The sequence below is a fragment of the Scyliorhinus canicula genome, chromosome 16, assembly GCF_902713615.1.
Source record: "Scyliorhinus canicula chromosome 16, sScyCan1.1, whole genome shotgun sequence".
NCBI lineage: Eukaryota > Metazoa > Chordata > Chondrichthyes > Carcharhiniformes > Scyliorhinidae > Scyliorhinus > Scyliorhinus canicula.
The window spans coordinates 11,608,174-11,623,782 of NC_052161.1; positions in this window are offsets into that span (position 1 = coordinate 11,608,174).

Below are 15,609 nucleotides of genomic sequence, written 5' to 3' on the forward strand. Positions count from 1 at the left end.
GTGGGGTTGGGGTGGACGGACATGGAAAACCATCGCCGCAGCCGTGCAGCTTCGCACGCCGCTGACAGCCCACTGTGAACTTAGGGTCACAAGTCGTATGGGTGTCCGCCCAGGGCACCCCCTAGGTGCCCTCTGACCCAGCAAACCCATCAGCGGGATGGGTGCATTCCAGCACAGCCCGTGCCATCCTGTTGGCTGGGATGAATGTGTGTGTGGGGAGTGCAATGTGTACGTGCGGCTGCAGCTTGTCAGCCTCCCGAGTGTCATTCACGAATTTGGCGAATCCCGCAACATTTCACGTTGGAATCGATTGTGTTCCACGTGGCGCCAGTACTAGCCCCTCAACAGCTGCTGAATCGGTCCAGGTGCGGCGCCAGTTTTGCTGTCGTGAAAATCCACAAATCCTGCCCCACGTCAACAGTTAAGTCTCAGAAACGGAGAACCACCCCACGTTACTTTAACTAATTTTTAAATAAAGTGTGGAGGAACAGAGTCAGAGGGCTGCAAATTAGTTTTAGCAGCAACAAAAAAAAAACATTCATTACACTGTATGAAGTTTGCACTTTCTCCCCGTGTCTGCGTGGGGTTCCTCCGGCTGCTCCGGTTTCCTCCCACAAAGATGTGGGGTTAGGTGGATTGGCCATGCTAAATTGCCCCTTAGTGTCCACGAATGTGCAGTTTAGGTTATGGGATTACGGGGATCGGGCAGGATGGACACTCTTAAATTGGCAGAGTGCTCCTTCGAAGAGTGGGTGCCGACTCGATGGGATGAATGGCCTCTTTCTGCACTGTAGGGATTCTAAGCGAAACATGAATAAATTGGGTTATGATACAATACTCCTTTATTCCTGCCTTAGCTTTGCAAATACACAGAGGTTTTAGGATTAACATGGAATAGAGTCCATCTTAATCCACAATGGTTCCATTAACACAAAGTCACTTTTAAATGCACAAGACGACGGGGGAAACTACACTCTCCTCTCTGAACCCCCCCCCCCAGTGAATGTTGGTGTAATGTCTCCACAGAATTCCCCCAAATGATTGTCACGTGTGAGTTTCCAGACTCCACTCTCAAAAACACGCTTTAAATCTCTCATAATTATGCTTTTCCTTCCTGGTTTGCATTTTGAAATCCAGACCAGGTTTTCCAAATGACACTTACAAACAAAACTTCTGCTCCACGCTAAATTGCCCTTAGTGTCCAAAAAAAAAAGTTAAGCAGGTGTTACTGGGTTACGGGGATCGGGTAGATATGTGGGCTTGAGTAGGAGGCTCTTTGTAAGGGCTGGCGCAGGCTCAATGGGCCGAATGGCATCCTTCTGCACTGTAAATTCTAAATTCTAAATTCCACTTTTAACAGTAAATAACAGTAAATCCAGTCCAGGAATTTACATCAAACCCTTTAAGATTTCTTTGAGTTGACTGCTGTGCAAACTGCTCATAGTTGCTTTAATTCTCGATTCCCAGACTGTATTAAAATGGCACCAGATGTTTGTTTTACCCTTGAAGGCTGCTGTCCCACTTTAAATCTGGTTACTGCAATTGTCTCTTTAACTCCGACCACTTTTTTACTCTTTCTTGAATTCTTCTGACCATTTCCTTGGTCTGTTCACTTAACTTCAAGTCATCTTAAACATTCTTTCTGACCCAATTCCCTGGTTATCGGGACCGTAACTTGTACTTTAGGAAGCCTGCCTCTTTGCAGCTCCCATCCTGTCCAGTCTTTCTTATGGCAGAGTTGAGGGATATTCACGACTCAAGGTCTTGTCTCCAACTGCTCTGGCTTCTCGTTAAAACGATGAACAAAAGAAAGCTCTTCCCTCTGGAAAGTGGCCTCCTGTTGCCAAGCACGGACTTACTTCTATTTACTATTACGTCGTAACCCTCTCAAAGCACAACAGAAACACAGCTGGAACTTAACCCTCACATACACCTTTGTCCAGCATGAATCTAACTATAGGTTTTACTCTTCCAGGCACAGAAACATTAAACTCACTTAAAACTATACCTTATTTCTAATGTTTAGCAAACAAATATAAATTCTTTAAAACAACCTTTGTTTTCCTAACACAGTCGCATTCTATGTTACTGGGCTGGTATTCAGAGGCCGAGACGAGTGATTCAGAAACATGAGTTTAAATCCGGCCATAGCAGTTGGGGAATTTATCAGCGTTAGTGATGGTGTCCATGAAACTACAGGATTCCGACAAAAAACTCATCCGGTTCACGATTTCCCCTTCGGAAGGAAATCTGCCGTCCTTCTCCGGTCTGACCTGTGCATGGCTAACAGCAAAGATAGTTGACTCTTAACTTTCCCCTGGCATGGCCTAAGCAAACTACAGATGGACAATAAATGCTAGCCCAGCCCTCAAATCCCATGAATGAATTTTAAAAGGTGCAAATAGAGATTGGGAGAACTGTTGATTGTGTTTCCACGCTCAAGTACAGAACTGCACTGGGGACTATTCATATTGATTCACTCTCTAAAAAACAATTTGACTTTCACAAAGGAAACATCTGTGCTGTTGGGATCAGCAATGCAAGGCGAGGCTGAATGTGAGAAATAAATTACATTTGTATAGAATCTTCAACCGTAACGCAATGAACTATATTACTGAGTAAGCCTGTGTAGTAATGTTGTGAAACACATCAGACAATCTCTGCCCAGAACAGTCATTTGTACACTTATGTGTTGGAAGCTGTGGTTCGACATCAAGCTATGAGTGCGTACAGAAGCATCAGCTGTTGATTTGAAACTTTTATTTTAATCCATGAGAATTTTAGTGAGCGATTAACAAGACATATAAAGAGAACAAAGACCGGCACTTGGATTGTTTATGGATTGCTATTTCTGTTCAAGTATCGAAAGGAAACTGAGGTCGCAGAGTACAGGAGATGAATCTGCTGATGTTTCACAGTATCAAGGCAGACTCACCGTGTATTTAAAATGATTATTGTGAAGCTCAGGTAGCTGAGAACTACCATTATAAAAACAAAGGTTTGGAATTGTGAATTCTTGTTGGAACAATGGCACAGTCTGAATAACCAATGAAGAGATGAAATCATACTTTGCTGGAACTCTAGTTGCGGTTTATTTTTTTTTATTTATTTTTTTTGTTTTTATAAATTTAGTGTACCCAATTATTTTTTCCAATTAAGGGGCAATTTAGCGTGGCCAATCCACCTACCCTGCACATCTTTGGGTTGTGGGGGTGAAGCCCACGCAGACACGGGGAGAATGTGCAAACTCCACACGGACAGTGACACTGGGCCGGGATTCGAACCCGGGACCTCAGCGCCGTGAGGCAGCAGTGCTAACCACTGTGCTGCCCTCGGTTAATTTTTTTAAGACATAAGTGGACCAAAATTGCCCTTAGTATTGGGTGGGGTTACTGGGTTATGGGGATAGGGTGGAGGTGTGGACCTTGGGTACGGTGCTCTTTCCAGGAGCCGGTGCAGGCTCGATGGGCCGAATGGCCTCCTTCTGCACTGTAAATTCTATGACTCACACCGGCGGGAAATTCCGGTCCCACGCCGGTGCATGGGTTTCCCGACGATGAGAGATGCAGTCAATGGGAAATCCCGTTGACAACGGCAGGAATGGTGGATCCCGCTGGTGGGCCGCCTCAGCCACCAAGAAACACGTGGCGGGGCGGACGGTAAATCCCACCCATAATCACCCCTTCGCCAGCGCAACCCAGTCCCATCCCCCTGCCGCAGGGTAAATCAACAGGTGTCACAGCAGGTTTATTGTAATTTGTTCATTTCTCAAACATGGCACAATCACTGTAGTCCTAAAGGATGCCTGGGAAAGATGAATGGGAATGTCATATTCCTGCAATAGGAAATTCTCTTCCCAGTCCCAAGAAGAAGTACATTGGCAAAAAAAGAGAGGGGTCACTTCCGCATCCAATTCGAGCGGACCTCAAATTTTGAGGTTGGATTGGGAAAATAGAAACATATTTGTGATAAAATGTGGCTTTGGCAGGAGGTGGGAGGGGGAGAGTTGAGCACATATCAGGCAGGACTGTTTCCCGGCCTATTATACATCCGATCAGATATTCAGCCTCAGTGACAATGATGGAATTGAACATTGGGCGGAGTGTTAAAAAAGCAGGCGTCATGCTGCCTGTACTTTGAAAACAAAAACAAGATTATTTGCATAGAATGACATTGCAATTACAGCACAGTAGCAGACCATTTGGCCTGATAGATCCATGATATATACTAATCTTTATTGTCATAAGGAGGCTTACATTATCACTGCAATGAAGTTACTGTGAAAAGCCCCTAGTCGCCACATTCCGGCGCCTGTTCGGGTATACGGAGGGAGAATTCGGAATGTCCAGTTCACCTAACAGCACGTCTTTCGGGACTAGTGGGAGGAAACCGGAGCACCGGGAGGAAACCCCCACAGACACGGGGAGAACGTGCAAACTCCGCACAGACAGTGACTGAACCCGGGTCACTGGCACTGTGAAGCAACAGTGCTACCCATTGTGCTACAGTGCCACCCAATGTATCCAATGTTCATGCTGCACTTGAGCATTCTTAAAACATTTATGCCTCTTGCTCAACGTTTTCCACGTGCTAGTGAGCTGAGCCCTCTGGGTGAATAAGTTTCTCCTGAATTCCTGCAATCTCTACCACAAGAACAAGAGCAGCAGCCACATGGGAACACCACCACCAGCAAGTACTGCTCCAAGCCACACACCATCTTGCCTTGGGACTGTATCGCCGGTCCTTCGCTGTCGCTGGGTCTGAAACCTCCCTGACAGTAGTGTGGGTTCGGCGGTTCAAGAAGGAGGTTCACCGCCACATCCTCAAGGGTAATTAGGGACGAGCAATAAATGCTGGCTTTGCCAGTGATGCCCACATACTGGGAATGAATTAATAGCATTTGTTTTTAAGTTTGCTAAAGTGATTCAAGTTGAGGCTGTGTCAGACAAGCATCTTGCAGCTTTACTAAAACATCATTATCCCCGAGTGTTGGACTCATTACGTCGCGATGCAAAGTTGTTACAGCTTCGCATCAGCATAAAGTCATTTAGTGTAACACGCATGTGGAGACTGTGAGTGAAATACTTCAATGCTCATTTAAAAAGCCACTTGCCATATGTTTCAGCATGCAAAAATTGGCTGTGAACCATACAGTACTTTACCCCAAAATGTGTTCTAAACGTCAATGACACTTGAGAGGACAAATGCAGAGAAGGAGCTTACATTTAACATAACTGATGAGTCAGAGTTGAAGAATGCTGTCATCAATGTGCACCCTGGCTCTCTGCTCTAACCCTTATGCCAGGGGTTGTGGACTCAAATCGAACTCCTTGGATTTGAGCATCAAAATCTATGCTGGGATTGGAGTGCGTTTCTTGTTGGAGGTTCTGTCCTTTTCAGAAGAAATGTTAAAATCGGCAGTGGCCTTTTAAAAAACTTGTTCTTGGGATGTGGTCGTCGCTGGCTGGGTTGTTGCCTATCCCTAATTGCCCTTGAACTGAGTGTCTTGCTCGGTCTTTTCAGAGAGGGGGGGGGGGGGGCAGTTAAGAGTCAACCGCAAGGCTGTGTGGGTCTGGAGTCACATCTAGGCCAGACCGGGTAAGGATGGCAGATTTCCTTCCCTGAAGGACATTAGTGAACCAGATGGGTGTCTGACAACCTGTCTGCTCTCTCAGGCAGCTACACAACATTCTGAAGACGAACAGGAGAATTATACTTTGTGTCCTCACCCAACAATTATCTCTAAAACAAAATCACTAATAACAGAATACCTGGTCATCACCTCATTTCTATTGCTGGGAGCTTGCTGTGCACAAAGTGGCCGTTGTGTTTCCTATGATGCAACAGTGAATACATTTCAAAAGTACTTCATTGGCTGTAAGGGGCTTCAGGGCAACCCGACTTTGTGAAAGACGCTGTAAAAAAGCATTTTGTTCCTTTGATGGCCAGTCTTTTAAAAATTCATCAACGGACATCGTTGGCTGGACCAGCAATTATTGTCCATCCCGGACCCCTAATTCGGCTGGTCATCCGGAACATAAGGGGATTGGGTGGCCTAATGGAGAGATTGAGAGATTTTCTCATCTAAAGAACTTTATCGCTGATGTGGTGTTTTTGCAGGAGACCCATTTGTGGGTGAGGGATCAGAGCAGACTCTGGAGGGGGTGGGTCAGTGCACGTTCGACTCAGACTTTAATGGGATTGTGCAGTTGTGTGCTGGAACCCAAAATGGATCAATCGCGACCTAAATCACTGGCTCTCTCTGGGTTAGCGAAGGTGCTTAAGACCTTCATGGCACAGATGGGGGAGTGGACCATGGCGATTCCTGCACCCACACAATCGGAAATCCCTGCTTTTCTCACGTCAAGGATAGACTATCTTCTGTTGGGTACATCCCTGCTCCTGGGGGTCAGAAAGCCGGAGTATTCGGTGATAGTAATCTCTGACCATGCTCCCACATCCTATGGACCTTGAGCTGGGGACATCTCCCATGGAGATTAGATGTGGCGCTAGAGAGGGCTCTGTGAATGCATAGTCGTGGCCAGTGAAGAGGACATTGGGTCTAACAGGAATGGATTTGTCTCCCTCTCCATGTTATGGGTTGAGTTGATAAGAGGAGAGGTAATCACGTATAAAGCTCACTTAGACAGGGCAGTGAGGGTGGAACGGTAGCATTTGGTGGGGCAGTTTGACTTGGTATCCACCGGAAAGGCTGTGGGACAGCTGTGGTGCACGAGGTGTAGTGTATGAGTGTGGGGAGAGGGCAGGCCCTCTGTTGGCCCACCAGCTAAGGCAGCAGGTGGGGCCCCCCCCCGGGAGATTGTACAGTTCAGGGACTCGAGGGGCAGCTTAGTGACAGCACTGAGGGACGCCAGTGCAGCATTTGAGGTTTTCTACAGGGATCTTTATAGGTCGGAACCCCTAGAGTGGGTGTTGGAATGGCGGAGTTTCTGGACAGGTTTCCCTTCTCTGAAGTAGAGGGGAAAGTAGGGAGGAGTTCCAGGCCCCGCTGGGCTTGGGAGAGCTGCTGAGGGTGATTGGGTTGATGCAGATGGATAAGGCTTTGGGCCCCAATGGGTATGCCGTTGAGTTTCACAAAATATTTTCAGACCAGCTGATGCCATTAATGGTAGGTGTGTTTAATGACATTTTAATGCAAGGTTCCCTGCCTAATACACTTTCTCATGCCTCCATCGCCACATCTTAAAGAAAGATAAGGACCCCACAGAGTGTGGTTCTCACAGGCCGCTCCTTTTTGCCCCAGGCGATAGCACTAGGTTTTTTAGCGGCTGGTTTAGCTCACTGGGCTAAATCGCTGTCTCTTAGACCAAGCAGGCCAGCAGCACGGTTCAATTCCCGTACCAGCCTCCCCGAACAGGCGCCGGAATGTGGCGACTAGGGGCTTTTCACAGTAACTTCATTGAAGCCTACTCGCGGCAATAAGTGATTTTCATTTCATTTTCATTTCATTTGGGGACGGAGGGGGAAATTTAGGGGGGGAAAGGGAGCATAAGGTGTCTCTACTTGCTGTTGATGTGCTATTATATGGCCCGGACCCGAACTGCTCTATAGATGAGATTATGGAGCTGCTGAGGAGCTTTGGCTCCTACTCAGCTTATAAATTAAACCTGGGAAAGAATGAATATTTTCCAATTATTTCCCCGGGAAGGGAGCTAATCTGGGCGTATTCTCCTTCTGACGGGTAGTTTAATTAAACATGCGGATCTTTAATGTGATTGGTTAATTATTCTCATATACTATGCATAATGTAACCTTAATCGATAGTCATGATTGGACATAGATAACTAGTAACAAATGATTGGTATATGCTAATTTATTTTAATCAAATCTCACGGTATAACTGTCTGTATTATCTTTGAATCTATGCTCTCCAGTGTCCCAATTTGGAATGCCATTAGTCCTTGTTATAGCTTGCAATAAGGGACTGGTTCTTTTACTCCAAGAATCTTCCTCCGGTTTCCCGTGAGTGGAAAAGTGAAGGACACTAAGAACATACAGTGCAGAAGGAGGCCATTCGGCCCATCGAGTCTGCACCAACCCACTTAAGCCCTCACTTCCACCCTATCCCTGTAACCCAAAAACCCCAGCTAACCTTTTTGGTCACTAAGGGCAAATTATCACGGCCAATCCACCTAACCTGCACGTCTTTGGACTGTGGGAGGAAACCGGAGCACCCGGAGGAAACCCACAGAGACACAGGGAGAATGTGCAGACCGGGCACAGACAGTGACCCAGCAGGGAATTGAACCGGGGACACTGACACTGTGAAGCCACAGTTCTATCCACTTGTGCTACCGTGCTGTCCAGGTTGAATACCTGTACTTTTCTCCACAACATGTGTGTGTGTGTGTGCAAGATTTTTGTTACACAATGGTAGAAGGGATATGGAACCAAGTTGAGTAAATGGTGTTAAGATACACATCGACCATCGTCTAACTCAAAGATAGCACAACCTTGAGGGGCTGAATAACTTCTTCCTGTTCCCAACTGGCACAAATTTTGGTAAAATATTCATTTCACGTCTACCCAATAACTGGACAATAGCTGAACCATAAAGTGTTAATAAACAGCAAAGGGAAACCTTCGCAAAATCTATGGATAACAAATGAAGCCAAGGTCAAAACAGAAAAGTCTCAGCAGAAGATTGCAACATGAATAGTTTAAAAACAATAACACTTCAAAGTTATTGTCAACTTTAAAGCTTTGAAGAGTTGAAGTTTGGCACAATGCAATCTACTAAGTAATTTGTGATTCCTGTTTCGAACAAATTACTCAACTAACAATTCACAACCCAGCAGAAGAAACAGAACATACTGCTTGAGCATAACATCATTACCATTAATTAATGCCCAATGACGCACTTTACTTAAACAAATATTCACATTTTGCCACAGCGTTAAAATTCCCACTTAAAACAAAGTTGAAATTGTTGACTTGAAACACTATTTGAATACTGGGTGGGTACGGCTAATAGTTCGGATAAATTAACTCCACACACAGGTTTTCTTGGAAACAAACATTTAATTTAATTGGAACTTTTCAATTTCCTTTTGTATTTGCAAGAGGTCCCAATTAAACCCCTCCGCTCTCAAACGGTCACCACAGTAGATGGACTGTTATGTTCTCCACTGAACAGTAGCATCTTTGGAAATGCTGATTTCAAACTGATCAAATATGTAACACGGGTACAAGTTCAAATTAGACGTTTCAGACAAACAGTTGGGTGAGAATTGATCTCCAAGGGAAACAATCAGAAATCTAGTCCAGCCTACTTTAGGTGCAAGAAAATACAGCCTTCATTTATGCAGCTCCGGATCTCAATTCCAGGTGCAATATTCCCAGAATCGCAGTGTTGGATCAGGTGAGAAACGCTGTGTGAAACTACCGCTTCACAGAAGCCTTTTCCTCCTGTGCAACTTCAAACTGCTGGTGATGATCACACAGCCAGTTGGAGGGGCTGGGCTTAAACACAGCAGCAACGCCAGGATCCTGAGACCGTGGTGCCATTTTTAACGGGTGCCCCAACCCAAAGATACATTTAAGGCACCCTCTGCACCCCCCCCCTCCCCCCTCCCATGGAGGTCAGATCCCCACAGCGTAAATCTCTACACCCCCCTCCACATAGATTGGGACCCTACACACAGAGACCGAGATCCCCCCTATATGGAAATCGGGGCCCCGCTCATGGATATTGAGGTCATCCCCTACAGGGATTGGGATTGGAATTGGGACCCCCCCACGGAGATCCTTACCCTACCCCACGGAGATTGGCACCCCTTGGTGGACAAGGGGAATGCCCACAAACCCCGCAAGGAGCAGGGTAAACGCCCCGTCAGAACGCGAACATCAGGGTAACCACCTCCCCCACACCCCAGCATCAGGCCACTCCACGCTCCTCACTGGCACCACCCACACCCCATCTTTCCAGTCTCAAGGCCAACCTCTTCACAGGCACCGGGGACCCCCCACCTCAATGCATGCACAACCCCAACCCCCCAACAAGCGTTGCCCCCAACACCCCCCCCCCCCCCCCCCCACACACACGAGGGGAACCCCTCCAATGGGGCTCCCCAGAGCACCCACCCTTGACCTTGCAGCCCTGGCACTGTGCCCAGACCGTTGCCCAGAAATCCCAAAGCACACAACCCTTAATGAAATATTTTTGAAGCCACTGTTCTAGTGTCGGAAATGTAGCAGCCATTTGTCACCCAGCACCCAACAAGCTCCTGGTGATAAAGAGCAGATCATATGTTTTAGTGATGTAGATTGTGGAATAGATGTTATCTGGGATAGTGAGGTTAACTCCCCTGTTCTTCTTTTACAGAGAGCTGATAGGTTGGCAGAATGAAAAACACACAAGGCAATAATGGATATTTTAAAAACTCTTCCATTCACTTTCCCTGGGTGTTGCCTGACCTAGGTTGTTTCTGGACCGAGGTCACACAGCCTGACTTCCTGCATGAAGACAATTGCATTATTGTGTGTTTCAGGCATGTAATGACTCTCTCTCACTCTCTCTCTCTCTCTCTCTCTCCCTGTGTGCACCTTTTCTTCTTCCTCCGACCTTTTGCTGCCTTCTTCCACATATAAATGCATGTCCACGTTGACCACTGTGCAGCCTCTCCAACAGTCCCTTCTCCAACACCTTTCCTCTGTGCTCCAGTTCAGCAGGATTACCTTCGCTCGGTTGGGTACATGCGTTTTCTGATTGTGACCAAAATATTTCCAGCGATGGTTTTTCTTCCAGTCCTCACACTGCTACCCTTTAGTGTCCTTTAAGGACCTATCCTTATCCATGTGTTTTCCCTTGGTGATATCATCCATCGACATGGAGTCAATTTTCACAAGTGTGCTGATAACAACTCGGGGTGGAATTTTCCCAAGCCCCCATTGGTGAGTTTGACAGCAGGCACGGGGGGGGGGGGCAGAATATCACTGGAGTACCAAATATCGATTTCGCGCCAGTGTGAATTTCCCACCAGATTTTCCACTGGTGCCTACCATGGCGGATCGGGAAACCCCCCCGGAGGCCAGTGTGAAACGAGTATGCATCCCGCGTGCCAATGGGGTGCCAATGACGGTGCAACCAGAATCTTTCACTTATGCCCGATTCTCTGTGACACTGGCAGGTAAACATGCCGACGCGACGTGTGTTTGGTAGAATGTGGCGTGCAGATGGTGAGACGCATTGGAACAATGCTGGGCTGCCTTCAAGGTGGAGGTTGCCGGCAACCTTGGACTCTGCAATGTCACAGCAGTGTTTTGGATGTGTATCTGCAATTGGACCCTCCAGCTCGGCTGTCCTGGAGGGAGTCTATCTTACGGCCTTAGCGTGCTCCCAGAGATCCATTTCATTTTTAGCTGGTCCATCTTCTTTCTTCAATAGTGGGTCAGGGATGTTGGCCGCCTTTTCAATATGGCGCCTGGAGAAGATGGTGGAATATACACCTTCAGGTCTGCCCCTGCCATGGAATTCTGCATGAAACACCTGGCTGCATAATTTTTGTGGTCCACGATCCCACCCTGCCACAGGACTTAGTCTCAAAATGGGGGAATTTCGCCCCGGGTGTTACTTTTTCACACCTTTCCTCGGAATCCTACACTCCCATTTCCTCCCCCTCCTTTAAAGGAGGATGGAAACCCAACCAATCCACCAAGGCCGGGATTTCCTGGTCTTTCCCAAAGTCAACGCACCTTCGGCTGGTCTGTCCCCGCTGCCAAGGGTGGGACTGGCAATTCTCAGCCCAAACCTTTCATCGCCCCATCTAATATCTCGACCATTTCCCTCATTCGCTTTTCTGATCTAATATTTCAACTTTTTTTTCCCCGAAGTATGGGTTCTGCGATTTACCGTTTGTTTGCTTTAAGAAGCCTCATGCTTACCAGATACGCCAACACAACCAGAGAACATACATTCCTGTAACACAGCCCTTCCAGCACAGTAACATCTACAGATCTGGGCAGCACGGTAGCATTGTGGTTAGCACAATTGCTTCACAGCTCCAGGGTCCCAGGTTCGATTCCGGCTTGGGTCACTGTCTGTGTTGAGTCTGCACATTCTCCCTACGTGTGCGTGGGTTTCCTCCGGGTGCTCTGGTTTCCTCCCACAGTCCAAAGATGTGCAGGTTAGGTGGATTGGCCATGATAAATTGCCCTTAGTGTCCAAAATTGCCCTTAGTGTTGGGTGGGGTTACTGGATTATGGGGATAGGGTGGAGGTGTTGACCTTGGGTAGGGTGCTCTTTCCAAGAGCCGGTGCAGACTCGATGGGCCGAATGGCCTCCTTCTGTAAATTCTATGATATCTACAGTTTCCGTCAACCGCGTCCGGGCATCCATCCCATCATAGAGACATTTGTTTCCAGGTCCGATGTAAGGAAGTCGCCAGACAAGATATTAATGCAAATAAATACATGTTGTCGCCATTGTCCCCAAACCATCACGCCTACAGTTTCTTTATGAAACTTTCTATTCGCTTCAGTTGCAGTGAGCAGTCACTGGACTGGAAGGACGAGTGTATCTGATGAATCAGGGAATCCCCTTGAGAAAAAAGAAACATCTGCTCTGAAAGAGTGGGCGGAATTTTCCATTCTTAAAGTGCAGTGGCGGATGGGAACGTCCGCATGATTCCCTTTGGGATGGAGGGTGGATTTTCACACCTGATTTTCTGCTTTACAGCTCAGTATTTATGCATTGCGAAGAGTGGACAGGGATTTGTCCGTCCCGCCATTACCCAATGGTCCTGGCACCCACACACAGACATTCACTAACTTCTGGTTCTCAATGGCGTCCATAAGAACCAAACCGTCTGCACCATGGTCAGCGAGGCCTCCCTGGGGATTCTCTTCCAGGGCATCCAGGAAATCCGGGAGGTCCTCATTCCATGAGATGGGAGCAGGAGATTCACCCACCTGAACTCGCCGGCCTTGGAGGAGTTCACCAAGCAGGCCATTGACCCTGGCAAGCAAAAAATGAACCATACAGCAGTGCAGGAAACAAATGAATGATTTGATACGTCGTGCAAGGGTAAGTGAGCCTTCTCACTCCAAATTTACACTCTCAAAAGGCCAAGGGTTGGTGTCCACAGGTCACACATTACCAGTAGATGGGACGTCAACCCTGAATGTTTTCCAGCCTCTTTAAGACCCCATCAAATGGTGTCTTATTCCCTTACTGGGCAGGGTTCAGCACACATAGCAGGCATCCAGAAGGACAAGAGCAGCAGATACCTGGATACACCACCATCCGGAGGTTTCCTCCGAGTTGTTCATCATCCTGACTTTTGGAAACCTACACCTTCTCAACTGGTCTTTCATCCGTCATGCTCATTAAAAAAAAAATCATTTTTACGGGATGTGGGTGTTGCTGGCTAGGCCAGCATTTGTTGCCCATCCCTAATTGCCTTTGAGAAGTGGTGGTGAGCTGCCTTCTCGAACTAGTGAAATCAATGTAGTGCAGGTACACCTACAGTACGACTAGGGAGTTCCAGGATTTTGACCCAGAGACAGTGAAGGAGCGGCGGTATGTTTCCAAGTCAGAGTGGTGAGTGGCTTGAAGGGGAACCTCCAGCTGGTGGGGTTCCCAGGTATCTGCTGCCCTTGTCCTTCTGGATGGTAGTGGTTGTGGGTTTGGAAGGTGCTGCCTAAGGCAGCTTGATGAGTTCCTGCAGTGCATCTTCTAGAGGAGGACGGAGTGGATGTTTGTTGGAGGGGTGCAAATCAGGCGGACTGTTTTGAGCTGGATGGCGTCGAACGTCTTGAGTGTTGGAGCTGCACTCATCAAGACAAGTGGAGATTATTCCATTACACTCCTGACTTGTAGATGGTGGATAAGTTCGGGGAGTCAGAAGGCAAGATTCCTAGCCTCTGACCTGCTCTTGTAGTATTTGTATAGTCAATCCAACTATCAACTAGGCTTCACAGCGCCAGGATCCCAGGTTCGATTCCCTGCTGGGTCACTGTCTGTGCAGAGTCTGCACGTTCTCCCCGTGTCTGCGTGGGTTTCCTCCGGGTGCTCCGTTTTTTTCCCACAGTCCAAAGACGTGCAGGTTAGGTGGATTGGCCATGATAAATTGCTCTTAGTGACCAAAAAAGGTTAGGAGGGGTTATTGGGTTATGGGGATAGGGTGGAAGTGAGGGTTTAAGTGGGTCGGTGCAGACTCGATGAGCCGAATGGCCTCCTTCTGCACTATATGTTCTATACGCAGGACCAGATCCACCACAATTGGCAGGAGAGAGCCAGGACCAGAGGGGGTTCTCCTGGGCTGAGGATACTCTCCTCCCATGAAGAGAAGGCGCAGAGCTGGTTGGTGAGGACAGAGATTGTTTCTGTGAGCGTGACGAGATCAGGCTCCCCAAACAGGCCTGAGACTCCATGCAGTATACATCAACCACTGAGTGACCTGTAGAGTCAGAGCCTGCCTAAACAATCATTAATTATCTCATCTCTTTTTCAGCCACTAGCAAGAAAAGGTGGAACCTTTAGTCCCAGCCCCCAGACCACTCAATGAGGATGTTGAGGAACCATCAGATGAAGACCTGTCACTGCATTCGCCTGCACCTTCCATCAGTGCAGACACACACACCTCGGTGGAAGCTAGTTCTGGAATAGACTCAGAATCACTATCTGGCGATCACCCCACACGTGTCCGCAGCACGCAGAGGCAGTAACAGCCAATGTCTTTGATATTTAGAGATCTGCTAGAGACCAGATCCCCGAGCCTGATGACGAGTCTCTGGAATCGGAACAAGTCTCTGGAATCTGAAATGCTGGTGATGCAGAGACAGGCAGGGGAACATCAGGCAGAGTTGTCAGCAGCTGTCACGAGACTGGATTGAAGGCTGTCGGAGTCCGTCCACATTCTGTCTGATGTCGTGGCTCCAGCAGGCGAGTGCATTGAAGTTTCCATAGGAAGAGTAGTGGGCACCTTGGAAACCAAGGTCCAGCAGAATGCACAGTTTCTGCCAGATTTGTGCTTGGACCTGCACATCATCATTCTATCCATGGCTAGGCGAGAGGGGGAACAGGGCACTTTGACCACCCTCCAGGTGCTCCTTCCCTGTCCTTCCTCGGGCGCCCATAAGGAGGCGGTGTGCCAGACAGCCACCCCGGAGTCTCCAAAGGTTGCTCGCCACTCCCAATCCCCACTGCCTGTGACCCCATCAACTCCAACATGTCAGGCCAACGAGGGTGAATCATTGAATTTACAATGCAGAAGGAGGCCATTCGGCCCATCGAGTCTGCACCGGCCCTTGGAAAGAGCACCCTACTTAAGCCCACACCTCCACTATCGTCATAACTCAACCTAACCTTTTTGGACACTAAGGGCAATTTAGCATGGTCAATCCACCTCACCTTGGACTGTGGGAGGAAACCGGAGCACCCGGAGGAAACCCACGCAGACACGGGGAGAACGTGCAGACTCCGCACAGACAGTAGCCCAAGCCGGGAATCGAATCTGGGGTCCTGGAGCTGTAAAGGAACAATGCTAACCACTGTGCTACCGTGCACCTGCCTCAAAGCAGGAGACCCTTTGCAGGTTGGGACCCTCCAGGCTTTGGGCCATCAGAGGACACCCACCAAACGTGAGG